The sequence below is a fragment of the Trichosurus vulpecula genome, chromosome 2 (genome assembly GCF_011100635.1).
Source record: "Trichosurus vulpecula isolate mTriVul1 chromosome 2, mTriVul1.pri, whole genome shotgun sequence".
In the NCBI taxonomy this organism is placed as follows: Eukaryota; Metazoa; Chordata; class Mammalia; order Diprotodontia; family Phalangeridae; genus Trichosurus; species Trichosurus vulpecula.
Genome location: NC_050574.1, coordinates 61,155,949 through 61,183,557, shown reverse-complemented (window position 1 = coordinate 61,183,557; position 27,609 = coordinate 61,155,949).

Here is a 27,609-nt window from a genome sequence, read left to right as displayed (position 1 = left end):
AAAGAAGGGGCTGGATGAAAGACAGAGAGAGAGAGAGAGAGAGAGACAGAGACAGAAAGAGAGAGAGAGACAGAGAGAGACAAATACAGAGAGACAGAGAGAGATATTATGGGGTATGTGTATGAAGATAGGTGAATTAGAGAACAAGGAAAAGGCAAGTGAATTTAAGTCGGAAAGGACTCAAAAAATAGCTGAATGCTCAGACTTCCCTTTCTTCTGACCAGTATTCATTTGTATTACCAGTAAGGTCACCTGAACATCCAGGTTTTCCTCTATCTTGCCTCTTATGAATCTATTCATGGAAACTAATAACAAATCAATCAATAAACATTTATTAATCTCCTACTGTGTTCCAGGCACTGTGCTAAGCACTGGGGATGCAAATATAAACAGTTCTCACTTTATGTTGGTGGACCATTCAATAGACCTCTAAGTAAAGCAATTTTTACATAATGTGGATTTGCACTGGACATGGGAAAAGGAAGGAAAGAGGGAGGCAGAAAGGGGGCTGCATGGTGAAGGAAGGGGGGCTGGCATAGGGTTCAAGGACATGTGGGGGCTGGGACAAAGAAGGGAGAACAGGGGGAAGAACACTTGGGGTCAGGGCCGGTCACATGGGGGACTGGCCAGAACCTAGAGGAAACACCCAGGAAGCTGCCATGTGGGGGCCAGGTATGGACACAGACAGGAGAGGACCAGTGATACCCAGGGGACAAACATGCTATACCCAGGACAAACAACAGACACACAGGCTGAACACACACAGGAGAGTAAGTGGAAGAGGGCAAAAGATCTCCTTTCTCTGTGCTGGAGGTCTGAGCCAAGACCCCAGTCCTACAATGACAAAGGCAGTGGTGGTCTCTCCAGGTATCTTTGTCTGTACAAAAATAGTCCTTGCCCTCAAAGAGCTTACAATCTAATGGGAGAAAACAACATATAAAAAGAAGCTGAAGAGGGGGGGGAGGTCATAGAGGGCGTAAAGTACCCAACACCCCAAGATGAGGGCATGTTGGCAAAGTCAGAGAAGATATTAGTTACAGAAGATATTATTCTAAGCTTGAGCTCCCTCCTTAAATAGAGGTTTTGGAGTCCATGGCTCCACCCTCCAAAGGGAAAAGGGTGGTGATGAGGTGGAGTGCCAAAGCTGATGGGATCTTACAGGGTGATGAGGTTTTCCTAATAATGAGCTTTCTAAGGCTTGGTGGAGAAGTCAGAGAAGTCCTGGGAGTTGTGCAGCCCAGGTGAGAAATAAGTGGAGTTAACATGATTAAAACTTTGATAAGACACATTTTAATTTAAAAAAAAAAAGAAATAATTCAACAAATAAGACATTGCTAAAAGCAGAAAAGCAGCTTAGTGTAATGGAGAAAAGAACTGAATATGGAATCTGAGGGTCTAGATTCAAAGCATGACTCCACCTTGATGTAACCTTGGGTCTCTACATCTCTAGGTCTTAGTTTTCTTATCAGTAAAATGATGGGTCTGGACTAGATGGACTCTGAGGTCCCTTCCACCTTTCCCTGTGTATGTGAGAGAGATTAAACCAAATAAATGCAAACATCTCAGACAAAGTCTTTGATCCCAAAGTTGAAAATTAATCAAAAGCAATTTTTACAAGTGAGTAAGTAAAGTAAATGCTGTAGCAATGAGGGAGACCACATACCGTATAATGCTAAAATATAGGCAATTGACAACGGGATAATTTCAAATGGTCTATTGCAAAGCAAACTAATCACAGTGACAGGTCATATCTGACAAGTCAAGAGAATATGGATTTTTCGGTTGCAGAAGTGTTGGTTTGCAAGCAGTTCTGTAAGTTGAGAATAACAAGAATGGACAACAAACCAGCTCTGAGAGGATAACGACACGATGTTGTGGAGAGAATGGGGAGGAGAGGAAGTGAAGGAGGCATGGGATGGATGACTGGAATCACAAAGACAAGCAGAAAGGTCTGGAAGGGTTTTTTTTTCCCCTCAAAGAGATATTGACTCTGTGTGCATGTACACATGGGTGGGCATGTGTGTAACATACTGCCTGTACCCTTTGGCAGGGAAGAAGTGAATGGAATTTGATGACCCTAACTCAGCTAGGAATAAGACCTGGAGAATTGTTCAGTGACTATGGAGGTTTTGCATAACTGCTTAAGGGACATTTTGAGGTGTTACTGTGGGCCTAAAAAAAAAGAGCTGGGAATGTGACCATGAGCTTAGAGGCATGTTGGATTGGACTGGCTTGGTCCAAAGAGCTGTAACACTTTACTAATGAAATGTTAGCAACAGCAAAGGAGGCAGATGGCAGCCAGAGAGGCAGCTAAGACAGTAAATAGTGGCAGCACAGCAGAAAGGCAGAGTTTCCATTTCTTGGTGCAATGACAGATAGGGTGACACGGAGCTGCAAGGAAAGGAGAGAATAAAAGAGAACAAGAGAGGAATGTTGTGAGGCTCTGGAGGTCGTAGCAGCAGAGCAAGGGAGTGCTGGAAGGAAAAAGAGGAGAGGCTGAGTTGAAGACAGAAATGTGGAAAGACCTGATTCCCTAGAGAGAGGCCTGTGAATCTGTATGGAACCATGCATATAGAGGAACAAGCACCAGATGGAGACTGAGAAGGGGCTGAAAGAAGAGAGATACTCTCAAAGAGGATACCAGAAGCTCCAGGGAGTTTCTCCTATGGAAAAGGAAAGAGAGAGAAACCACTGTCAGATGGAGATACAGACAGGAAGGATCATCAGAACAAAGCTGGTTGATTGTTGTCCTCTGCTATTGAAGAGGACCAAAATGACATCATTATGCTAGAGTCAAGTTTCAGTGTGTCTGCCTGTGGCTGATCAGACCAATATGAGCTGAGAATGCTCTACCACAGGTCAGGCAAAAATGGTCCACATGAGCATTTGGGGTGGATATTCTAAATTTGAGCATCCTGTGTTTCCTATTAGCTGTCTCAATTCTGCTTTGCTTATAGAGCACAGCACCTTCTCTGATGTGGGAATGCCATGCTGAGCGGTCCTGTGCCAGTGTCTCCTATGTCATACTATCAGTTTCAAAGTTCTTGAGAGTGTCCTGGTATCGTTTCTTCTGACCACCATGTGAATGCTTGTCCTGTTTGAGTTCTCCATAAAACGGTCTTTTTGGCAAGCATACATTTTGCATTCTAACAACATGGCTAGCCCATCGGAGTTACACTCTCTGAAACACAGTTTGAATGCTTGGCAGTTTAGTTCAAGTAAGGACCTCAGTGTCTAGTACCTTATCCTGCCAAGTGATCTTCAGAATCTTCCTAAGACAATTCAAATGGAAGCGATTCAGTTTCCCGGAATGACGCTGGTAGACTGTCCAGGTTTCACAGGTATACAACAATGAGGTCAGCACAACAGCTCTGTAGACCTTCAGTCTGGTAATCAGTCTAATACCTCTTCTCTCCCATCCTTTTCTTCGGAGCCTCCCAGACACTGAGCTAGCTCTGGCAATGCATGTGTCAACCTCATTGTCAATCTGCACATCCCTGGAAAGTACACTGCCAAAGTAAATGAACTTATCCACAGCTTCAGAACTTCTCAATTTGCTGTAACTGATGGTTCCATGTATAGATGGTGTGGTGGTGGCTGATGGAGCACCTGTGTTTTCTTGGTGTTTATTATCCTATTCTATGATAGTTGATGTTTGGAGCAGAGGGCCGTTACAAAGACATACTCAATTTTGTTGTTTCCAGGAGAAACCTTAAGCAGGAACAGGAGCCATCAATATTTGAGAGAGAAGATGAAAAAATTGAACCAGGTCTGTGTAAATAAAAAGTTCCAATAATGGGTCACACATTACACAAATATAAAAAATATACTATAGATCTTAACTTTTTAAAAAATTAATGGATTTATCATTGTGTGTGCTCTCTAAAATGGGTAGATTACAGTATCTATACACTTTAGCTGACAGTTTTTTAAAGGGCTTCTGTGGTCACAAATAAATAGATTAATATTGATAGATAGATAGATACATACATACATACACACATTCATTCATTAGCTGGTAATGAGTCTCTCCAAACTGGCTGGTCTTAAATGACAAACACACCAGTTTGTTCTTAGGCTGTATTTAATGCCTTAATAAGTTGGTGGGATGTATCAGAGTTTACTGTTCACTGGTATAGCCAAGGATTGCCATCTCCATGTCACAGTGAGGCATCAGAGTAAGGCCTCAATGGCATATGCTGTCAATCACAGAAGTTTAGAGCTAGAAGGGGTCTTAAAAATCCTTCTAGTTTAATATCCTGGTTTTCTAGATGAAGAAAATGTGATTCAGAAAACATAACGAACTTGAAGGTCTCATGACTTTGCATGGCGGTCTCCAGATTCCTAATCCAAGGTTCTTTCCACTAAAATAGATTTCCTCCATTAAAAGAAATACTAGGCTTTTAATTTCTGGCTGTTCAACAGAAAATTCCTAATTGGAGAAGGTTCAGTGAGTTTTTAGAAGATTTTGGAAGATGATGAAATTAAAGAATTAAGAGTTGTTACTTTATTTCTAAACCGGAATGAATAAATCACTGAAACCCATTTAATAAATGAGTGATGGTAACTCCATTTATTTCAGATGAAGAGGTCATTCTTCTTTTCCTCCTCCACTTTTTTTCTCAAAACAGATCTATGAATAACAAGAATAATTAAAGCCCAAAGATGGAATAAAAACCCAAAAAAGAAGAGGGACAGGTTATGTTTACATACATACTCATCTTCCATTCCAGAAACAAAATGGCTTAACTTTCTCTTAAATTGCTTTCAACAAAGACTTAGTTTATACCATACAGAGCCAGAGAGAATGAGATTAACAATAATAAAAGCAACCTATAAACTATTTCCAGAAATATAAGACCTTAAGAAAACAAAACATGGAGAATAAGAAAAGATAAATATTCATATTTACCTTTAGAAGTTCCCTTTTTTTATCAGTGTTGACCCAAATTTGTAGGAGATAATTGGCATACTCCATGTTTGCTAGAACACTACTAAACTGTAGCCAGGCAGGGAAGAAACAACACTATACACGAGAATGGTCCTATGATCCTGGGCCAATGAAAGTAAAAAATGGCCAAAATAATATTTACACAAAACCTTCTCAATCACTGTCAAAGTTTTTAGAAGTTCCCCAGACACCAGACATCACAAGATTTTATTATTTACTGCCTGAATTTCTGGTCAAATTCCCTTAAAAAAGAAATTCTATGTACACCAAAATATTTATAGCAGCATATTTTGTGTGTGTTGGGCAAAAAATTGGAAACAAAGTAGATGCTCATTGATCGGGCAAAGGGTAAACAAATTGTAGTATGTGAATATTGTGGAATATTATTGTGTTGTAAGAAATAATATTATGAATACAGAAAATCATGAAAAGACTTACATGAATGATGCAAAGTTAGCAGCCGAGAAGACAACATACACAATGACTAAAACAATGTAAACGCAAAGAACAACCACTATAAGCTATGTCAAGGCTGTCCAAAATACGGCCCGCAGTGCGATTTTACACGGCCCACCTGCGGGTTTTAATTTTCATGCATGAAAAAATAATTTGTATGGAATATGTATTAGATTTTTTAATTCCATCACTAATAAATAATCTTGTTGATGTTTTCTTTGGTGTTTTTAAGCAGTATTATGGACAGAACATATTGCACGAATTTTCAATCAATCTGTGGGATGCATTCTGTCTATACGATGCAGACTAGTCAGTATGCACCTACCTTTATACTGGTGTTGTCACTTTGTTGTTTTGTGTTTGCTTTTGCACTTCACACCTTCGCTTGTCCCTGTCGTATTGATGAGGTGCTTTCCCCCACTTTCTATTAGTGTACTGTATTTTTTATTCTGGGTGCATCCCTCGAATAATTATTTTGTTTTAATGAGGCCCTAAGATAACCTAAGGTTGGTTAGCCCTGAGCTAGGTGATGCAGGACATACAGCACCAGGCCTAGAGTCAGGGACACTTTAGTTTAAATCTGGTCTCAGACCCTTACTAGCTGTGTGACCCTGGGCAAGTCACTTAATCCTGTTTGTCTCAGTGTCTTCTTCTACAAAATGAGCTGGAGAAGGAAATGGCAAACCACTCCAGTATCTTTGCCAGTATCTTTTGCCCCAAATAGAGTCACAAAGAGTTGGACGTGACTGAAAATGACTGAACAGCAAACCACTACAAAACAACTGAAAATCAATGCTGCGAAATTAATGCCCAAAAAGAAGAGACAGAAGATGACATTTATCTCAGACTCCTTTACAAAAGTGGAAAGTCCATGGGTATGAGATGCTGAATATATATTCAGATTTTTTTCAATATATTGGTTGGTTTTGCTGATTTTTTCCTCTTATTCTTTTCTTTTAAAAAAAAACTTATGGGATGGCTCTCAGGGAGTGGGGAGAAAAGTGAGACAGGGAAAAATTTAGGTGTTGTAAAAACAAAAGATGTGAATAAAATCTTATTTCAAATTTAAATAAATTTCAAGAAAGCAAAGGTACGAAATAAAATTTTAAAATCTGGTGTGTCACTTTTTTTTAACCCCTTACAGCATTTTGTGTCTTGGAGCTGGACAGAGGAAAAGCCCTAATGCTTTGTTCATTATTTCACTTCTCTTGGTTCCAAAGTTTCTCAGTATTTTACTTTATAGTACTCAGGACCCCCTCTGCTAATGCCCTCTTCTAATGCTTTACTGTGTCGTGAAGGTGACTCTGGGTTCTTAAAGGCTATGCCATGGTGGGGGGAGGGGCAAGAGGAGAGGTAGTTCTGGCAGGCCCTACCAAGCTGGAAAGATTTAGATTACAGGCACAGTAGGAAAGACCATCTGTGCACAAAGGACACCTTAACAAAGTTTAAAGAAGTTCATGACCCCCAGAAACTTGGCCACCAAATGATGAATTTTTATAGCCATGTCAATTCAAAGACTATCTATTAAGGCAAGAGAAAGCGGAGAGCTATGTTGGGAGTACTCCCACCTACAAAGGAGGAGGTCCTTGAGGTACTACTATTAACTCATGTTTACATAGATAGCTCTTTAAAGTTTTCAAGGCATTTTTATCATGACCACCCTGTGATGTAGGTAGTATATTATTATTCCTGTTTTATTGTCATGGGAACAAAGAGGTGAGCATCTCTACTCCTTGCCTGTCTCCATTTATGGTGCCCTGGGCCACTTCCAGTGTGTTGTGTGTGCCTTGGCTGAGCACTGAAGGGCTTGACACTTTGAGATGATGCAAAAAATCTGGTTAGCTGCCTTCCCTCACCTCCTATACACATACAAACACATAGCCAGGAAGAGCCACCCACTCAGTAGACTTTAAAAGTAGTGACTCTACCTTTTGGCTCTCTCTTTCTTCCTGTCTGATGCAACCATCTCTCTCTCTCTCTCTCTCTCTCTCTCCCCCTCTCTGTCTTGGACTTCCCATAGTGAAAGGAAAGGGAATATCTTCTTTCTCTTCTCACTCTAACAGGGTGACTTCAAACACATGGGCTGCCTAGGTGAGTATAAGCCTGGGCCTTGGGCCCTTGGATGTTTTTTATGTTTAGTGTTTCTTTCCCTGAGCAGAGGTAATGAAACAATGATCATGAGACACACTTTTCAGTTATGGCTACTTTGGGAGTTCCTGGGTTCCTCCATTGGTAGCAGCTATATTATGAGAGGTGTCTTCTATAGCTACTACACACTTCTTGGAGGTGATGACCACTGGTGAAAGGATGAGTACAACTCTTGGCCTTGCTTGTGAGAAGACATGGACTTTGACAGAGTTCTTCAAGCACTGCAGAATCAAGATGAAAGTGAAAGGCTTATGTGATAGTCCTCTAAGTGCATCATATTTTAATGTTTTAAGTATCAGTCTTCTAGAGAATACAATAGTAGTTATAAATTACTGCTTCATGTTTAAGTCTTTGTCAATGTGCCCCTAAATCTTTTGTGAATTTTACATTTTATTTTGTCTAGATGAAATAGTTCTCCTATGACAAATCGACATTGTACAATAAGCACATTTCTATCTTCTCCCTTTTGGATAGGCCCTCCACATCAGCCAGATTTTAACTTTAAGTGATCCTTGCCAAGGGCCCTGGGGTAGAGGCATAAGGAACCAGAGAGTTTGAGGGAAAAATGTCTGACCCTTCTCTTTAAAAATCAGGCTCCCCAAGATTGAACCTGGTCCATGTACACATATGTCCAGAGCTAATGGCCCTTTAGAGGGAAAGGAGAAGCACCCTAATTACCCTGCACCCAGCAACGGTGTTGTGTTGTTATATATGAAACTTGGAAAGGTAAAAAGACCTAACTGTGGCTACAGGAGTCAGAGATGGAATTTGAATTTAGATGGTACCCTAACTTCGGGTCCTATACTCTTTGCTCTACATTCCTCTTTCTGCCAGTGTAGAATACCTACAAGGCTCCTAGAAGTCATTTCAAATAAATACCTCAGTGCTACAGAAAACATAAATGTTATATCTCTAGCAGTCAGTAGATAATACGAGACTTTTTCTACTCTCTTCCTCATTAGCAAGAAGATATTCTGTATAATGTATACATAAACAGAGACATGTGAGATATATATATATATATATATATATATATATATATATATGAATGAATATATCAGATACTCCATATTCTAGTCAGATTAGATTATGGGAGTTGTCATCATAAAGAAAGACCGCTGACATTAACCACTTGTACTTACTCCATTCCTCAAAATATTCATCATTTCAGTAGTGTGGGTACTCTCTCCATGAACACAGAACACAAACCCTCCATGCCATTATCAGCTATCTTCATAAGTTGCCTTGGCTGAAAAATTCACCACTTAGTGGCTGGTGATGGTGACTTTTCAGCCCTGCTGGCCCTTGGGTGAAGGCCACACAGTCTGTCATATGCTGCTCTCGGCACCTTTCTAGCAAGTACCTGCCAGAGTCTACGCTTTGTTGGCACAGCTTTAGAAGAAGGGTTCTTAACCTGGGGTCCCTGAACTTTAATAAATATATTTTAATAAATCTTATTTCAATATAATTGGTTTCCTTTGTGATCCTATATACTTTATTTTATGTGTTTAAGAGAAGGTGTTCTGAGAAGGTATCCATTGGCTTCACCAGCCTTCCAAAGGGGTCCATAACACCAAAAAACTTCAGAACTCCTTCATTAGAAGAACTCAGGATTACCTCCATAGCACCATAAAGCACTAGAAGAAGATATTAGTGCAGGTTAACAAACCATATTTGTTCTTAAATTATTTTCACTGCCTTCTGTAATTACACTGTAAGAATATTGCATATGCAAATTCAAGGAGAGCTTTCATTGTCTTAAAAAAATCAAATTATCCTAGCTACTCCACTCTAGCACCATCTCAGAGAACCGAAGTTAGGTAAAAACTTGTGGGTGGCAAAAGACAAGTATATGTCAAAATGAAAATGTAGAAAGAACTAGTGTTGAACAGTTTTCTATAGTCTTCCTACCTCAGACTTAGCCAAGTCTTTAAAAAAAATAAAGAGGCAAGAGAATGAAGGAGCAGCTAGGTTAGGAATGGGAAACCAAAAAGAAAGTGTTGAACAGGATCCATGATGGATCTCCATGAACTCTACCAAGTCCAGAGAATGGGAGGCACTGTTGTGATGACAGCAAAGCTCTCTCTTGATAGCAATTGTCAGCAAGCCAGATCATATGACAAACTATATTTAATAGAGAAGACAGGTTTAGATTTGGTTTTATAATTTTAATAAAGTATCAGATAAGAGACATTGGTACTAATTTTATTTTACTATAGTTAAATGAACCCCTTTATAATAAAATACAATTATAGAATTCTTATCCTGTTCTATTTCTTCTGACTACTTTTCCTTAGCCTTCTACGAATTAAGACAATCAATTAATAAACACTATTAGGTTGGGAAACAAAGAGAAAACCCAAAGACCCTGCCCTCAAGGAGAATGAATTCTATTGTGGAGGTGGGGCAAACAACACAGCATTCACACATATATGTACAAACTAAGAATAATGTTATTTCAGGCCGGCACTAGGCTAACTGAGAGAGGTTGTGTGAGGAAAGGCGTCTTGTAAGAAGGAACAATTGAGCTAAGCTTTGAAGGACATCAGAGATTTTATCAGGCAGAGGTGAGAAGGAAGGATATTCCAGGCATCATGAATAGCTTGTGTATAGAAGATGGATTGTCATGGATGAGCAAAAGCATCTAGGCCAGATTGGTTGGCACAAGATTATGTGAACTGATTGATCAACTAGCATTAGGTGCCTCCTACTTGCCAGGCACTGTGAAAGGAAGCAACATTTATTTAATGAACATAGAAATGTAGAATGGAGCCAAATTGTGAAGGCTTTAAATGCCAGTGAAAGAATTTGTATCTGCACCTGGGAGAATAACAGAGTGACTTGACTGGTCCTGTGCTTCGGACAAACACTTTAGCAACTATGTGGAAGATGGATTGGAGAAGAGAACATCCGGAAACTAGGGAACTTACTAGGAGATGGTATCAGTAATCTAGGATGGTTAGAGGGGCCTGAACTAGACTGATACAGTGAGTGGAGAGAAGGTGATTAACATGAGAAATGTTGTGGAAGTGCAATTAACAAGATTTAGTGACTGACTAGATAGTAGAGTTGAAGAAGAGTGAAGAGTTGTGAAGAGAGATGAAGACAGTGAAGATGACCCAGAGGTTATGAACCTGGGTGACTGGAAGGATGATGGTACCTTCAATAGGAATACGAAAGTTAGGAAGAGTGGTGGGTTTGGGAGTGTGAAGGTAGAGAAAGATCAGTTCTGTGGTGAACATATCTGCTGACGGATGGAGAGACGTGTTGTTGTTTTTTTTTTGTTTCCAATAGTAAAATGAAATGTTTATTTGAAAAGATCTCAAGGAGTCTTACAGATGCTGCACTAGGAAGCAGAGCAGCATAATGAAAAGAGCGTAGGACCTTGAGTCAGAAATTACATCCACTTGGATATGTCCACTAGGAAATTGGTAACGTGGGGCTGGATTTCAAGAGACATTAGTGCTGGAGATATACACACACACATGTATATCTACAAGTATATATACACACATGCATATATACATACACACATGCGTATGTATGTGTATGTAGCTGTGAGTCTACAGATGCATATAGATAACTATACTCCTGGGAACTGATTATATCATCAAGTGAGAGATCATAGAAAGAGAAGAGTTTGGCCCAAGACAGAACCTTGGTTAAAGTATACGACATGGATGATGAAACAGTAATAAAGTAGCCAACAAGGTAGAATGAAAACCAAGAAGAAGCAGTGCCCAAACAACAAAAGCCCAGAGAGGAGAATGTATTCAGGAGGAAAGATCTTCATGCCCACAGTCACACGCCCCTAGGTTATCCCACTATTCAAAAAACTCCAGTGACTCCTTAGTACCTCTAGGATCAAATGCCCCTAATAATCTGGCCCTCTCCTACCTTTTCAGTCTTCTTAGACCTCACTCCCCATCATGTACTCTGTGTTCCAAGAACACTCACTGGCTTGCGGTTCCTTGCACAAGACACTTCATGTCCAATTTCAAGTGTTTTCATTGGCTGTTCACAATGCCTAGGATGCTCTCCCTCCTCATTTCTGCTTTCTGGCTGCACTAGCTTCTTTCAAGTCTCAGCAAAATGTTCTCCTTTAAATAATCTTATGAGGTATGTAAAACAAGTTGTATCTCCATTTTACAGGTTAGGAAATTGAGGCTGTAAGAGGTTGTGACTCGCCCTTGATCACACAGAATCAAACCCAGATCTCCTAATTTCAAGTCCAGTATTCTTCCACCATACAAGGCACCCAAGTTTTCTGGCTGGAACTCAGAAGCACAAGATGCTGTCTCTCTAACTAGCTTGTATAACTACCAAACACATTCATTTCAGATTTGTTATTTTAGACATTATTTTTAAAAGATAACTTCCTTTTTGAGGATGGCCTAAAGGGAAGGGGGAGAAATGGCTTAAAAAAGCATTCAATAAATAGTTATTAAGAATTGTGTTCACAGCACTGTTGTAGGTGAGGTACAAATTTTAGAATTCAAGGCTGTCCAACCTTAGGTTTTTATTGAAACAATAGGCAATATATTTTGATTTGCCATTTTATTGAGAGCTCTGTGGTAGCTCAGTTTTGTTTACTAAAGCATTTATGTAAATTTCTATGGTTGTAGGGGAGCTGCATAAGTCGGATGTGGCAGTGGGCCACATTTTGGACAGCCTTGGTTTAGACTATAAGCCCAGTTTCTGAAGGAGAAAGATTTCCTGATAAAACCCTTCTGAGAAAACTGGAAAATTGGCAGAAATTAGGTACATAACAACTTGTCATACCATATACCAAGATAAGCTCCAAAAGGGCACTTCATTTTTAGATATAAAAAGGTCATTATAAACAAATTATAAGAGCAAGAAAGAAATTACCTTTCTAATCTATTGATAGGAAAAGAGTTCATGGCTAAACAAAGGATAGAAAGAATCACAGAAGACAAAATGGACAATTTAGATAACATAAAATTTAAAAAGATTTTGCACAAAACCGATGCAACTAAAATTAGAAGATAACTAGGAAAAAAACTTGTAGAAAGTTTCTCATATAAAGGTCTCATTTCCAAGATGTATGAGTAACTGACTAAAATTTGTAAGAATAAGAGCCATTATTTTCCATGATTTCATATGTATAATTGATAATACACTTTTTGCCTTCTCAATGAGTGGGGGAGGGACAGGCCAGAGAGAACATTAAACTTAAGTTTTAAAAGAAAAATAAATAATAAGTGTTCTTAAAGAAATAAAAGCATAGGATTACTGTAACTATCCAATAAGATAAGTAAAATGATTTGCAAACCTTAAAAAAAAAAGAACCATTTCCCAATTGATAAATGGTCAAAGGATATGAAAATAGGTAGCTTTCAAAGGGAGTAATCCAAGCTATCAACAAGCATATGATAAAATGCTGTAATCACTAATAATTAGTGTTAGCAAGTTAATGTGACTAGAAATGAAAATTAAAGTAACTGAAGATCCACCTGATACTCAGATTGACAACAGTGACAGAAAAGGGAAAATGACAAATGATGGAGGGACTGCTGAAAAACAGACATATTTAATGCAGCGTTTAAGGTTACATTAGCCATTCTGGAAAGCAATTGGAAACTAGCCCAAAGAGTCACTGAAATGTACATATGCCCCTTGATCCAGCCATAGCTCTACTGGGACTATTACCCAAAGAGATCAAAGAAAGAGGAAAAGGACCCACATATGTATTGGCAACCAAAAATGGGCTCCTTAGCACTTAGTCAACAAGTGCCCTTGACTAGTTTGGCTTTTTCCCCTGAGCTGAATGCTGTTTGTATGTTGGACTGGAGTAAGCTTGTCGGCCCCTTCACCTTGCTTCCCTTGCTTAAGCTGATGGAAAGAACCTGTGCTTTCCCGGTCAACCCCTTCACCTTGCTTAAGCAGATTGAAAGAACCTGTGCTTTCCCCGGCGTACCTTACACCCCCGCAGAAGCTGGATGGTTAAAAGCAGCTCCCGTTGGAGCCAGAGGCTGCTATAGCTATAGCCACAGCCGAAGCAGGAGCTGCCAGTAGCAGAGCTGACCTACGGGAGGAAGCTGAACAAAGACTTCAGGCCAGTGGGTAATCTTTTTACCATAGAGGGGGAAGTATGATTTTGCTTTATGCAATCATGCTTCTCTGTAGCCTCCTGGTTACTCTTTCAAGGCGTACTTATTGGGCCTGGAAGCTTTTGATCAATATATCAAAATGGGGTTGCTGGTTCATGGGTTGGTTACTGTGGAGCCTAAATATATGTTTTGATTCTTCTACCTTCTACTTTGAGAGTTTCTTATATCCGGCGGTTCCGAACCTTTCAGACATGTTTATGATCCTCTTTGAGATTATAAACTCTGCCCTCCTAATACAACATATACAAAAATATTTACGGGAACATTTTTTTTTTGTAGTGGCAAAGAACCAGAAACTCAAAGGGTGTCTATCAATTGAAGAAGAGCCAAACAAATGTAAATATATGTGAATGTTATGAAATATTATTGTATCTTAAGAAATTATGAAGGGATGGTTTCAGAAAAAACTGAAAAAAACTTATATGAAATGAGACAAAGTGAAGAAAGCAGAACCAGAAGAACATTTTATATAATAGCTGCAACATAAAGAAAAAACAACCTTGAAAGACTTAAGAACTTTCATCAATGTAATTACTACTCATGATTCCAGAGGAATCCAGGAAGCAAGCTACTCATCTCCTGACTTAAGATGTGAAGAGACACATATATTTTTGGATATGGACAATGTGGGAATTGGTTTTATTTGTGACAAGGGCTTTATTTTTCTTTTTTAATTTAGGGGAAAGTAGAAAGGATGAGGGTAGGGATAGGATTTTCCTCCCTCAAAAGAATGAGAAGAGAACATAAAGGAATCATAAGCAGAATAGCTTTGAAAGTTGCATGTTAAATTTATTATCTACATAAAAATAAAAGCAAATTCTATATAACATAGATTGTTTCTTATACAATAATCCTCTCCTGTTCTACAATGTGTGTCTATACACATACATACATACACATGTACATATGTGTGTATACATATGTATATTTGCATATATATGCCTGTTTTCTTTGGAATTTAAGTTTGTATTTAAAAAAATAAAAAAGCAAAGTTTAGATAAGACATATTGCTGTTTTCATGGAGCTTACAGTTTGGCAGAACACTGTTATAATAATTAGCTGTTTTTAAGCCTAGGGACAATAGAATGACCCTTAAGATCTTTGTAATTTCCTTTTTTTTTCCTTTCAGCTTTAGGGAGTTTATTTTAGATGAAAAGTTATTAGTTTAATCATAATCACTGAGCCCCTGGTTAGGAAAATTCCTAACATTTAGGCAGAGATTTGACTTTCTGTCTAAATTTACATTCATATCTATCTCTAGCTAAGCCCTGGATTCTTTGTGGTTGAGGCAAAATTCAGGTTACTAGAAACATTTGGGTAATGAAACAGAACATTTACATTACAGTGTTTGTGGATAAACAAGCACCAGGAGGGGAAGTTGGAGAATAAAGTAGACAGATTATTTCTTGGGATTTCCCTCAGACAAGTCACCAAGTATTTATTAAGCATCTACTATACTGGGGATACATAGAAAAGCAAAAACAAAACAAAAACAGAAAGATTGTCCCTGCTCTCAAGGAGCTAAAATCAAATTGGGAAGACAACATGCACCTAACTTTGTACAAACAAGATTTATACAGGATAAATTGGAGAAAATCAGCAATGGAGAGGAACTCTTATTAAGGGGCACTGAAAAAGGCTTCTTTTAGAAGGTGAGTTTTAGCTGGGACTTGAGGGAAGCTAGCAGGAAAGATGGAGAGGAAAAGAATTCCCAGCATGAAAATGCCTGGAGTTGGGAGATGGCATGTTGTGAAAAGGTGGCCATTGTCACTGGATCACAGAGTATGTTGGGGGTGAGGGTTAGAAGGTGTTTGTGAAAGTTGTTAGAACACTGGAAAGGTAGGAAGGGGGCAGGTTATGAAAGACTTTAAATATCAGAAAGATGGTTTTATATTTGATCCCGGAGGTGACAGGGAACCCCCGAAATTTATTGAACAGAGGATAACATTGCCAGACCTGCACTTTAGGAAGATCTTGATAGCTGAATGGAGGATGGATTGGATTGGAAAGAGAACTGTGGCAACGAGACCAAACCAGAAGGCTATTTTGCAACAGTCCAGGTGTGAGGTGATGAGAGCCTGCACCAAGGTGGTAGCAGTGTTAGAGAAGATAAATCTTATGTAGATCCAAAGGACTTGGCAACAAATTGGATACAAGGGGAGAGATACTGAGTCATAAAACAAAGAGATGACAAATCATGGGAGCAGCTGAGATGATCAAATGAAATAGTATAAAGGGAGAACAGAAGACCCATGATAAAGCCTTGGGGGACATCCATGGTTAATGGGTATTACCTGGAAAAAGATCCAGCAAAGTCCTTGAGTAGGTGGCTATACTAGAAGCATTAGCATGGGTCTTGGGTTCCAAGATACCTGCAGAGCAAATTGCTCTCCTACATATGTCCCTGTCACATCCTAGTCCTACCTCTTCTTTCCCCTTTTGTAGCTTGCTCTGGGGCTCAATGCCATATGATAGTGCATTTGTTTCTAGACCCTCAGAATATCTGGTTCTGAGGTATTTTTTCCTTTTATACAAATTCTTTAGGGAGTAGCCCAGTACAGAAAGTTGTACTTTGTGCATCAAATTCTCATTACACAAATTTGACAAAGTTGATAAAGAATTCTGAAAGAAATTTTTATTCCAAAAAAATAGCTAACTTTACTGTGCTCTCTGTCTTTGCTCCTGTCCCTCACTTGGTGCTCAGCAGCATCACCCCCCAATTTTTTTTTAAATCCTCCAAGTGAAAGCTGTAGAATGGTTGTGTTGAGAGACCACTACTGATGGACTGAGGACTTGGCTTGAGGCCTCCTGTGTCCAAGAGTGGAGACCTTTGCCCCACTCTGCTCACCCACCATTGTGTCCATGCCTCTTCCATCCATCTGCACTGGGTACCATTCATTACCCAAACGCAACCTGAACCCTGACATGTTGCCTGGCCTCTCCTGTCTGTGTCTATGTCCAGCCCCTGTGTGTCTGCCCTCCCTCCCAACCCCAGTGTTTTTCCTCTCAGTTCCAGGAAGGTCCCCAGGTGGCTGGCCCAAGCCCAAGTATTCCTCCTCCTGCTCTTGCTCCTCTGTCCCCAGACCCCCAAGTGTCAGGTCCTTAAATCCTGTGCCAGTCCTCTCCCTCCATAGGCCCTGTTCCCTTCCTGCCTCTCTCCCTCTCTCCCTTCCCCATGTCTGTGGGCAAATTCTCATTACCTAAAAATTGCTTTACATAGAGGTCTGCAGAACTGTCCACTTATGTACAGAGTTCTGCAGAACAGAGAACTGTCTGTATCTTACGTTGGATTTGAATGATCTAAAGAGGTGTACAGGCCCTGTTTGAATAGGTTGATTTAGTCAAGAACTGCTATATTAAGAAAGGTAATTGCTTTTAAATAGGTGGTATAATGATGGAATCCCACCTTTAAATGTGGATCAAAGGATTTCAAATTAAAAGCATTCTTAAGCAAATCTCCTTTAATCAAGTCATTTGAAGATGAAGAAATGGACTTCTAGGGAGGTTAAATGATTTGCCCAAAGTCAGTAGAGAATAAGTACCATAGGAAAGCCAGAATTCAAGCTAAGGTCTTCAGATTTCCAGCATGTATAGAGTTGGTTGGTTGTTGCACTTCATTCTTGAAAAGGATCAAAAGTTGAAGTCAAGGTACAGTGTGTCCTACTATGGCTGATCAGACCAATACGAGCTCAGAAAACTACCATAGATTGGACACAAATAATCCATATGAATATTTGAAGTAGAGATGTCTCTAAATTTGTGTATCTCTTGTTTCTTTTGAGCTGTTGTAATTTTGCTTCAATGATAGAGCATAGTGCCTTCTTAGATGCGAGCACTACATACTGGCTGGTCCTGTGCCAGTGTTTCCCATGTAACACAATAGATTCCAAAATTCTTCAGAGAAACCTTGAGAGTGTCCTTGTGTTGCTTCTTCTGACCACCATATGAGTGCCTTCCTTGTGTGAGTTCTCCACAAAATAGTCTTTTAGACAAACGTACATTTGGCATTCAAACAACATGACCAGCCCATCGGAGTTGCACTATCTGCAGCAATTTGACTGGCGAGTATAGCTTGAGAAAGGCCCTCAGTACCTTATCTTGCCAAGTGATCTTCAAAATCTTCCTAAAACAATTCAAATGGAAGCAATTGTATCCTGGTATGGCACTGGTATACTGTCCAGGTTTCACAGGCATTGCTGTTGTATGCCTAGACAATGTTTGTTGATTAGAATTGAGTTCTGATTCCAAATCTGCCATATTACATTGCCTTTCATCTTTCATTTGAATCCAATACCATTTAAAAACAGCTGAGTACAGGAAAAGGTTAGCAGTGAGCAGGCTGTAAGATCTACAATGAGAGGGATATGCCTTACCACATATCTAAGGAACTTTTATCCAGTCCAGTTAAGTCATAAAGGAACTGAAAGTTTTCAGCTGGTACAACTTTGGAGGAACTAACTGTAAGGAACAGAGAGCTGAAAGGGGAGTATCTCAAGTAATGGGCCAACAGAATCCAAAACCAAAGAACTGCCTTGGTATTATTTGATTTAGAGTTTGAAATTCTCTGGGGACTAAGGATTAGATTGCTTTGAAAATCTGGACATCTCTAAAAGACTTATTGAAAGAAAATGGTCATGGAGAGGTGTTCACTTTGGAGGTCTGTGATTCAACCCAGAACCTGCCTTAACAAAACAGGGTTTGAGATTCCAGGCATAAAAAAATATTTTTTTCAAATTCTTCTTCAAAATATTTGGAAATGAGACTGTGCTGACCATATTTGCCCTGAAACAGAGTTTAAGACTGAACTTACCAAAAGGTTAGGTGGATATATTAAGAGCCAGGTTCTGTTAGTTCTAGTATAAATCTGAGTGCTCTCTCTTGCCAGATTAGGGTGTTTGAAGAATGGAAGAGCAGATTAAAGTCTTCTACCACTGATCCTCCTTAATTGGTTATCAAACCTAGATGAGGGTAAATATCTAAATTCAAAGTCAAATTAGATTTCAATCCATTAACAAACATTGATCAAGCACCTATTTTGTGCCAAGCATTGTGCTAGGGAGAAGGCATGGGGAGGGACACGTACAAAGATAAAAAATGAAATAATCCCTATTCTCAAGGAATTTATAATCTACCAAGAGAAATAATGTAAAGTTTTTACAGAATATGTTTAGAATAAATACAAGGTAGTTAGGGAAAGAGAGCACTAGAAGTTGAGAGAGGGGACCAAGAAAGACTTCATGTAAAATGTGGTGCTTGAGCTGCATCTCAAAGGGAGGAATTCTATGACACTAAGGTGAGAAGGGAAAGAATTCCAGGAATGGGGGTGGGGGGGTGGGGAGGAGGCTGGATGCACAGAGCATCCAGGGGGAGATGGAGTACTCCGGGTGAAGAATAGAAAGAAGGGCAATTTGGCTGGATCAGAATTTGAGAAGAGAAGTAACGTATGAGGCTGGAAAGGTAAATTGAGGTGAGGCTGTGAAGGGCTTTTAAAGCTAAAAAGAGGAGTCCATAGTTTATCCTAGAGAGGGAGACACTGGCATTTGAATACCCCACAAAGATGATCATACCCTTGAGCTTGCTATCATCCACAAATTCACCATCTCCATGTTCAAGAATTCTAAAATCTCTTTGACCATGATCTATTGGCTATCTGTCCCTCTGTCTCTCTTAGCAAACGCTGCTCTTCAACCACACCATGACCTTCGATCCCTCAACTACTCAATTCTCTCCCAGGCCATTACCCCTACACTAATCACTCTCTCTTCTTTTCCCTATCTTGAACCCTGGTGAACTAGTACAACTCCATACTATCCTCTTCCTCAAGGCCCTAGCCCCGTTACCATACTGCTGATTGCAGCCTGTCAAGTCTAAACCTTGGATCACTCCCCACCACCCACCGCCTTTGTTCCTAAACACACACGCATGTGTATGCATGCACATATGCTGCTGAATGAAGGTGAAGAAAAACATGCAACCCTTCTAATTGGGTCTACTACAAATTTATGTTAGACAACCTCAACTGAGCCCTCAGTGCTGCTAGGTAATCTTGCTATACTTCCCTTATCAACTCATTGTCCCACTCTCCACAGCAGTTCTTTCACGCTTCTTCAAACCTTCCATGGCTTCCCCTCCTCCCATTTTTTCAGCAGAGAACTTTGCCTCATATTTTATAGAAAAAAAATTGGAGACATTTGCCATGAACTTCTTCCTCGTGTCACTCATATGTCTTCTGCCATTATCTTCTCCTGTCTCACGAAAGAGGTGGCCTTACTAAACTCTCTACTTAACAAGTGATACCATTCCATCCTGTCTCTATCAACAGATTGCCCCCTCTGTCATCCCCACTCTGTCACTTATCTTCAACCTCTCCCTAATTCCTGGCTTTTTACCTGCTTCTTACAAACACACCATATCTCCCCATCCTCAAAAAATCCTCACTTGATCCTTCCATCCCTGCTATAGTTCTATACCTCTTCTGTCCTTTGTGGTCAAACTTGAAAAGACCATTTAAAATAGGTGCCTCCTCTTTCTCTCCTCTCAGAATCTCTCAGATTCCAACTTTATCATGGCACCAGAACCATTATCTTCAAAGTTACCAGTGATCTCTTAATTGACAAATTCAATTCCTTTTTCTCAAGCCTCATTCTCCACCTCTCTGCAGCCTCTCACAACTATTGAATACCATATTCTCCTTGATAATCTCTTCTCTCTAGGCATTTTGGATACCACCATCTCCTACTTCTCTTCTACCTGTCAGACAGCTCTTTCTCAGTCTCCTTTTCTGGATCTTCATCCTGATCAAGCCCTCTAATGGTAGGTGTCCTGCAGGTACTGTCCTGGGCCCTTTTCTCCCTCTGTACTACTTCACTTAGTGATCTAGTTAGCTCCCATGAACTAGTTATCTCAAGGCCAATGATTCTCAAGTCTGTCTGTCCTGTTCTAACCTCTCTGCTGTCTTCCAGTCTCACATCTCCAACTGCCTTTCAGACACCTTGAACTGGATGTCTAGTAGACATCTGAAATCCAACATGTCCAAAAACTAAACTCTGTTTTTCCCCCAAACCTTCTACTCTCAAAACTCCCCTATTAATGTCAAGGGCAACACCATCCTCCCAGTCCCCCAGGCTCAAAACCTAAAAGTCTTCTTCAATTCCACTATCTCTCATCCTCTGTATCTAATCTGTTGCCAAGGCCTCTCAATTTCACCTTTGCAACATCTTTCAAATTAGCTGCCTTCTCTTTTCTGATTCTGGTTTAGGCTCTAATCACCTCATGCCTGGACTATTGCAAAATTTGCCTGCTAGTATCTCTATCTGCCTCAAGCCTCACCCCATTCCAATCTAGCCTTCATCCAACCACTAAAGTGATTTTCTTAAAGTGTAGGTCCAACTATGTCACACACATACACATACGCCAACCCCATCCCACCCCACCCCCACACTCAATAAACTCCAGTGGCTTCCTATTGCCTCCTAGATCAAATACTAAATGCTCTGTTGGGCATTCAAAGCCCTCCATAACCTAGCCTCCTCCTACCTTTCCAGTCTTCTTACACCTTACTCCCAGTCGTGTACTCTTTGATCCAGTGACTGGCATCCTTGCTGTTCTACAAACAAGACAATCAACCTCTTGGTTCTAGGCATTTTCTCTGGCTATCCCTCATGCCTGGAATGCTCCCCCTCCTCATCACCACCTACTGGCTTTCCTGGCTTCTACTAAATTCCAACAAAAACCCCATCTTCTATGAAAAGCCTTTCCCAACCCCCATTAATTCTGGTGCCTTCCCTCTTTTAATTATTTCCTATTAATCCTGCATATAGCTTGTTTTTTTTAACATTTGCTTGTTGTTTTCCCCATTAGATTATGACCTCCTTGGGGGCAGGGACTATTTTTGCCTCTTTTTGTAACCCTGGTGCTTAGCATGGTGCTTGGCATATAGTAGGCACTTCAAGTGTTTTATTGGCTGACTGGAATGACACAGTCAGATATATGATTAAGGAAAATCATCCTGGCAGTCACGTGAATAAATTAAAAAAACATTAAGTGCTATGTGCAAAGCACTGCACTAAAGGCTAGGGACACAAACAGAGAAGACCTGCTTTCAAGGGGCTTACATTCTAATGTGGAAAGTCAACACAATAAGTTTTAGCTGCAAGTCAGATGGAAAGGCCCAGTAGTACAGAGGCAAAGTAAATTGTAGTGCATTTTTAAAATGTCATTTCCATTGATAAAACCCTATCTATTTCTGGCATTGAACCATTTGACAGTGCCAAAGGCTTTGGTGGCAAGAATTTTCTTTTCTAAATTGTCACTGGCTGCGTGGGGTTCCATTGCTTATCCCTGCAGAAGTTGCTGGGTTGCACGGTTTGATTACATGGATGTTGGCTTCAGAGATCAGGATGTCTACACAAGGATCTGAGAGGAGAGATGGTGGTAGTTTGACATCCCTGGCACATGCAGCTTCCTCTCTCTGTGTGTTCTGCTGCTCAAGCTCTATTTGGCTTGCCTGTCTGGTGGGCAGTAATGGCTGGTCCCTCCTCAATAGGGATTGTTCTCTATGATGATGGTCTTGAGGTCAGGGCTAGAAGCATGGCTAGGGAGTATTGCTATTCCCAGGGCTCTTGGGTTTACCATTCCATTAACAGCAGTAGTTGGTGTTGGCAGTTTAGGATAGTAGGTCCATTTTTAACAAGAATAGTTGAAGTCTTTGGAGGCTAGGAAGGAGGGCCAGTAGTATTCCCATGGATCTTGAACCTCAGCATCCCGAGTTGTTTCCATGAGGGCCAGTTCTTGTTTCTCCCTTAAGAGCACTTTGTTGTAGGTTAGCTTGATTGCCTTGAGTGGCAGCTGGTGGAAATAGCTGGCTTGTTCTCCATAGGGGTGGCTCCCTGAATAATGGCTGGTAGAGGATGGATTGTCCTAGGCACTCACCAACGCTGAGATAGCTGCTTGTAAACATACATGTAATTTACCAATGTCCTCCCCTATTTCTGGTATCTGATTAAATTCTAGTGTATTTAGTATGCTCTGGCCACTTTCTACCAAGGTCAGGCTACATTTCTACCTCACAGTTCTATGGTACCCTAAGGATTGGAATATTTTTTCTCTACTGCCATATGCTCAAGCCCAAACTAGTTGTGTTTCCCCCACTGTTAGGGTGCCAGTGGTTAATGTCCCAGTTCCCTTTAGCCACTTAATATCAAGTAGCTTTTCCAAGGGACATTTACTTCAAAGACATAGCAAGAATAAGATACATTTCCCTAACACCTCGAAAAAGGCATACTCTTGTCTATACTACCTCAGTGGGGGAGAAGTAGAATGTAAGGACAGGGAATAAGCATTTATAAAGTGTTTGTTATGTACCAGGCGCTGCACTAAGCACTTCACAAATATCTCATTGATCCTTACAACAACCTTGTGAAGCAAATGCTGTTATTATCTTCATTTTACAATTAAAAAAACTGAGACAAAAGTTAAGTGACTTGCCCATTATTAAGTGCCTGAGGCTGGATTTGAAGGCAGACTTTCCTGACTCTAGTACCAAGCCAACTAACTGCCTCTAAGATAGGGAGGAATGGAGTAGGCTCAATTTCGCTCAGTTCCTACATAGCATGGATCACACCAAGTTCAAATCCAAAGGCAGTGGAATTTGACATTGTCTCAGCTTCAGCTGGGCAGGCAACTCCAACTTTTCTTCCTGGCTCCTCAGGATGAACTGATACTGAGCTGGTTGCAACATCCGGTCTGAGCACCAGCTCCCAGATTCCTATGACTTGTTCCTCCAGCCTTTCAAAAGTCTCAAGGCCAGAGATTCTATTTCCTTTTCTGAACGCCATTAATGAAGGAGTCCCCAATATCTGCCATAAAAGAATAGGCAAAGAGATTGTGGATAATGCTGAGAGACCTTTCTGAAGATGTTGATGTTCCAGTGATGCAGCCAACCGAAAAAAGTTCCTCCCAGTTGTGAGGACCGATCAAAACTAGTTATGGGAACGTTGGCACCTTTTCCACAATCTCTCCAAGGTTTACACTTACACTCCTCCCTTACACTTCCTCAGAATTTTCCCAGAAGCAGGCTCCAAAGGGATGGAGAGATTCCATCCCATCCCATGCTCTGAGCATGAACCAGACTCCCATTACACTAGGAACACCTTTTCAATATTTACTCAAATCGTTTCCTTCACATTCCATAGTTCTATCTCTCAATACTGTTTTTCCATGCTCTTGTTCTTTCTCCTTCTCCATATCCCTAATTATCTTTAGATCCTGAACCTTTCCACTCAGGATAATTGCCCTCTCTAATTATTACTCCCCTCCCCACTTTCCCTTAAAGTTTCCTGATACCAAGATGTGAGCCAGGGGGAACTCTGTTTTTGAAATACTAAAATACCATAATCATTTAAATGATCTGAAAATAATGAAATGTTCATTTTAATGAGAAAAAAGGTCTGACCATCCCTGCTAGATCGTCTTGTCCAACTTCATATCCCCTATGTGCTCTCCACAAACAGCAGCCACCCTACCTTTTCAGCCTTCCCTTCTATGACTCCTCTTTACTAACTCCAATCAGAGCATTCCCTGAATAGTCTTGTGTTTTCTCATCTCTGTGCTTTCCAGGGGCTATTCCTTGTGCTTTATACGGCTCTCCTATGCCCACTTTATTCACTGAACGCCTACCTATGCCCCACTGAAATGCTTCTTCCTTCATGAAGTCTTCCTTGATTCTCTGCCCCCATCAGTTACCATTAACAAACTCGGGAGAAGGGCCCTCACGGTACATTGTTTTGTTCCTCTAAAACGCTTGTCATATAATATTGCTCTTTGAGGGAAGGAGTCATAGAGGTTATTTAATCTAATCCACCCAGGGCAGCTAGGTGGATAGAGTAGAAGGTCTAGACTCAGGAATACTCATCTTCCTGAGTTCAAATCTGGCCTCAGACACTTACTAGCTGTCTGTGACCCTGGGCAAGTCACTTAGCCCTATTTGCCTCAGTTTTCTCTTCTGCAAAATGAGCTGGAGAAGGAAATGGCAAACTACTTCAATGTCTTTGCTAAAAAAAACCCCAAATGGGGTCATGAAGAGTCAGACACGACTGAACAACAATTTAATCTGCTCATTTTACAAATGAGGAAAGAACTATTTTTCCTATTACCTTTGTATCCTCTGCTCCTAGTGGGCTTTTGCACACAGTAGGTCTTTAATAAATGCTTGATAAAACTGTATTTGTATTTGGTCAAACTCCAAGAGGACAAGGCCTATGTCTCATCTAAGTTTGTACTTCCCAGGTACTAGTATAGTAGGTAGCACTCAGGAAGTATATAAATATTGCTTAGTATATGTAATAGCATATATATATATATATATACATATATATATATATATACATATATATATATAATAGCACAAAAATATTCAAGTGTAAAACTTTTGGTTCATTTAACAAAAGGCATATATATGTATATATGAAAGACAGTGAGAGGAAAGACAGTGGATAGTTAGCTAGTGGAAGCCAGAATACCTGGGTTCAAATTTTCCATCAGACACATATTGGCTATATGATCCCTGGTAAATCATTTAATTCTCAGCAAGAATTAAAGTTGGAGAGACAGTGTCAACATGCATTGGCAAGAGGGTTTCCTTACCCTGGGGTTCCTTATACTAGTGCAATTGTAAGTACAATTCCTATCCCTACTGTAACAAAAATTGTACTGCTTCGTTGTGGTACTGTTCATTACATTTAAGAGAAATTAGCCCATCGAAAAACATGGGGATACTTTCAGTAAAGAATTGTAACATTAAAAAGCTTTACAAGAGAATCCCTAGTTTAAGATGTCAATACTTGGAATAAATCACCTAGAATTAAAAGTACCCAACATTGATACAATTACACAAATCACACATGCAAAACTGTATCTACCTTTCAGTTACAGTTTACAAGTTTGTGGTATATAAAAAAGGGAACAGCCGGCCTGCTTCAAGATTCTCTCGCTTCACATCCCTTGCAAGCCTCTCATTAACTTGTACATGACTTTAATCAATGCTGAAGCACACCAAAGAACTCTGCTTCCAGACTGAGCCATAGCTTTGGGCAGGAAAATTAATTCAGGAAAACAATACCACCCAGATTAACAAAAGATTTCTCGTACTTAAAAGGGGGGGGGGGGAGTCTTCTTATTTTTAAAATACAGCCAAATCCCCATAAAATTATTTTTAAAAATCTAAATAACACCATTTTAAGGAGCTTAATAGAGAATTTGTATTCAAGAGTCTAAGGGAAAAAAGAAAGAGGAAGTCTGTGAAACAGAAAACATTACACACATGGAAAAACAAACGACCTCATATTGAACAAACAAAATGCATCACCTTCAACACATCATGCCAGCTAAGATTAAGACTTGGCCTATCTTCTGACATAGCAATTTCCTTTCAGAGTTGACTTGGGCTGAACCCTCCAGTGGCTTTTTCTGAGAGGGCTGGCTCCCTGGCTTAGAGGCATGGGGTCAAAGGACTTGGAGCTGGTAGGGGTCTCCAGGGGGTCCTCAGACCCAGAGAAGAGAAGGGGGCGCCCCCAAGGTCACGCAGGTAGGCATCATCATAGGTCGACCTGGTCCAAACCCAGCCTTTGCCCCAAAGGGAGCCTCTAGATGAGGGGGGACCGTCCCAAGGTCTCCCAGGCTGGGTGGGGGAGGGAGGGAGAACCCCAACTCCGGGCTTCTCTAAATCCAGCTCCCTTTCTATTGAGGACTTAGAAGGGCTTTAAAGAGGCTGGTCTGGAGAGCTGGTTATCCCTAGGGGCCATTGTCTGCCCGGAAGCCACCGCCAAGCCTCAGTTTCCTCATCTGCAAAATGGGCAGGTGAGAGGAGCTTCCCCTCTGCAGGAGGGCTGAGGGAGCTTTCGAGCCTGAGGCTTCAGGAGAGCAGAGAGGGAAGGGGCCGAGGGCTGGCCGGGGAGCGGGAGGGGCCGGGAGGCCGGCCCGAAGAGGCTCGGCCGGGGCGGGAGGAGGAAGGCGAGGCGAGGCAGGGTGGGGCGGAGCGGAGCCGGGGTGAAGGGGTTAGAGAACAGGCGGGCGAGGAGAGGCCTGGGACCAGCAGAGCGGGCTCTGCCCCCGCCCGGGGGGAGGGGAGGGGAGGACTGGGCTGGGCGGGGCTGGGCCGCCGCGCTGGGGGTGGGGCGGGCTCGGAGGTGACGGTTGAAGGAACGTTGGAGCTGGGGGAAGGGAGGAGGGGGAGGGGCGCGCGCTCAGGAAGGGGCGGGAAACCCGCGAGAGCTCGATCGCGAGCAACGCCTGGAGAAGCCAGCGCGCGAGCTAGGTATCGAGCGCGCGGGCGGGCTGGGCCGACTCTGGGAGGGGAAAGGGGAGGAGCCAGGCCAGCCCGCCCCGCCCCCTCCAGACGGAGGAGGTGCCCGCGGCAGCTCACCGCCGGCTTCCTCCGCGGAGAATTGTTGGGGCGGGGGTGGGGAGGACTTGAAGGTAAAACCGGTCCCCCGGTGGCTTTTCTTCACCCCCTACGCGCTTCCCACCTAGGGGAACTGGGGAATTGGATGTGGGAGGAGGGAGTTCCCTAGCTGTGTGTGTGGGGAAACAATCCGCTCCGGGATTTCCCGCCCACTTTAAACTCTATACACTCGGACCCTTCCGCCGCCTCCGCCGGGACTCGTTCCGCTTCCCCCACGCTTCACTTCCTTTGAGAGAAAGATGAAGCGGTGAGATTCCCCACGCCCCCTCTCACTCTGGCTCGTCCACTTTCCGAGGACAGACCACTGTGCCCCTGTTCCGAGAGCCCGTCTCCCTCCTCTCCCGGTGCGGGCTAGAGGGACTACTTGACGCGCGGCACGCCGCGTGCGTGCGCTGGGGGGAGTGAGCTCAGAGAGCTTCCTGGAAACTCCCGCCTCCCGAAGTCAGGGGAGCGAGGCCGGG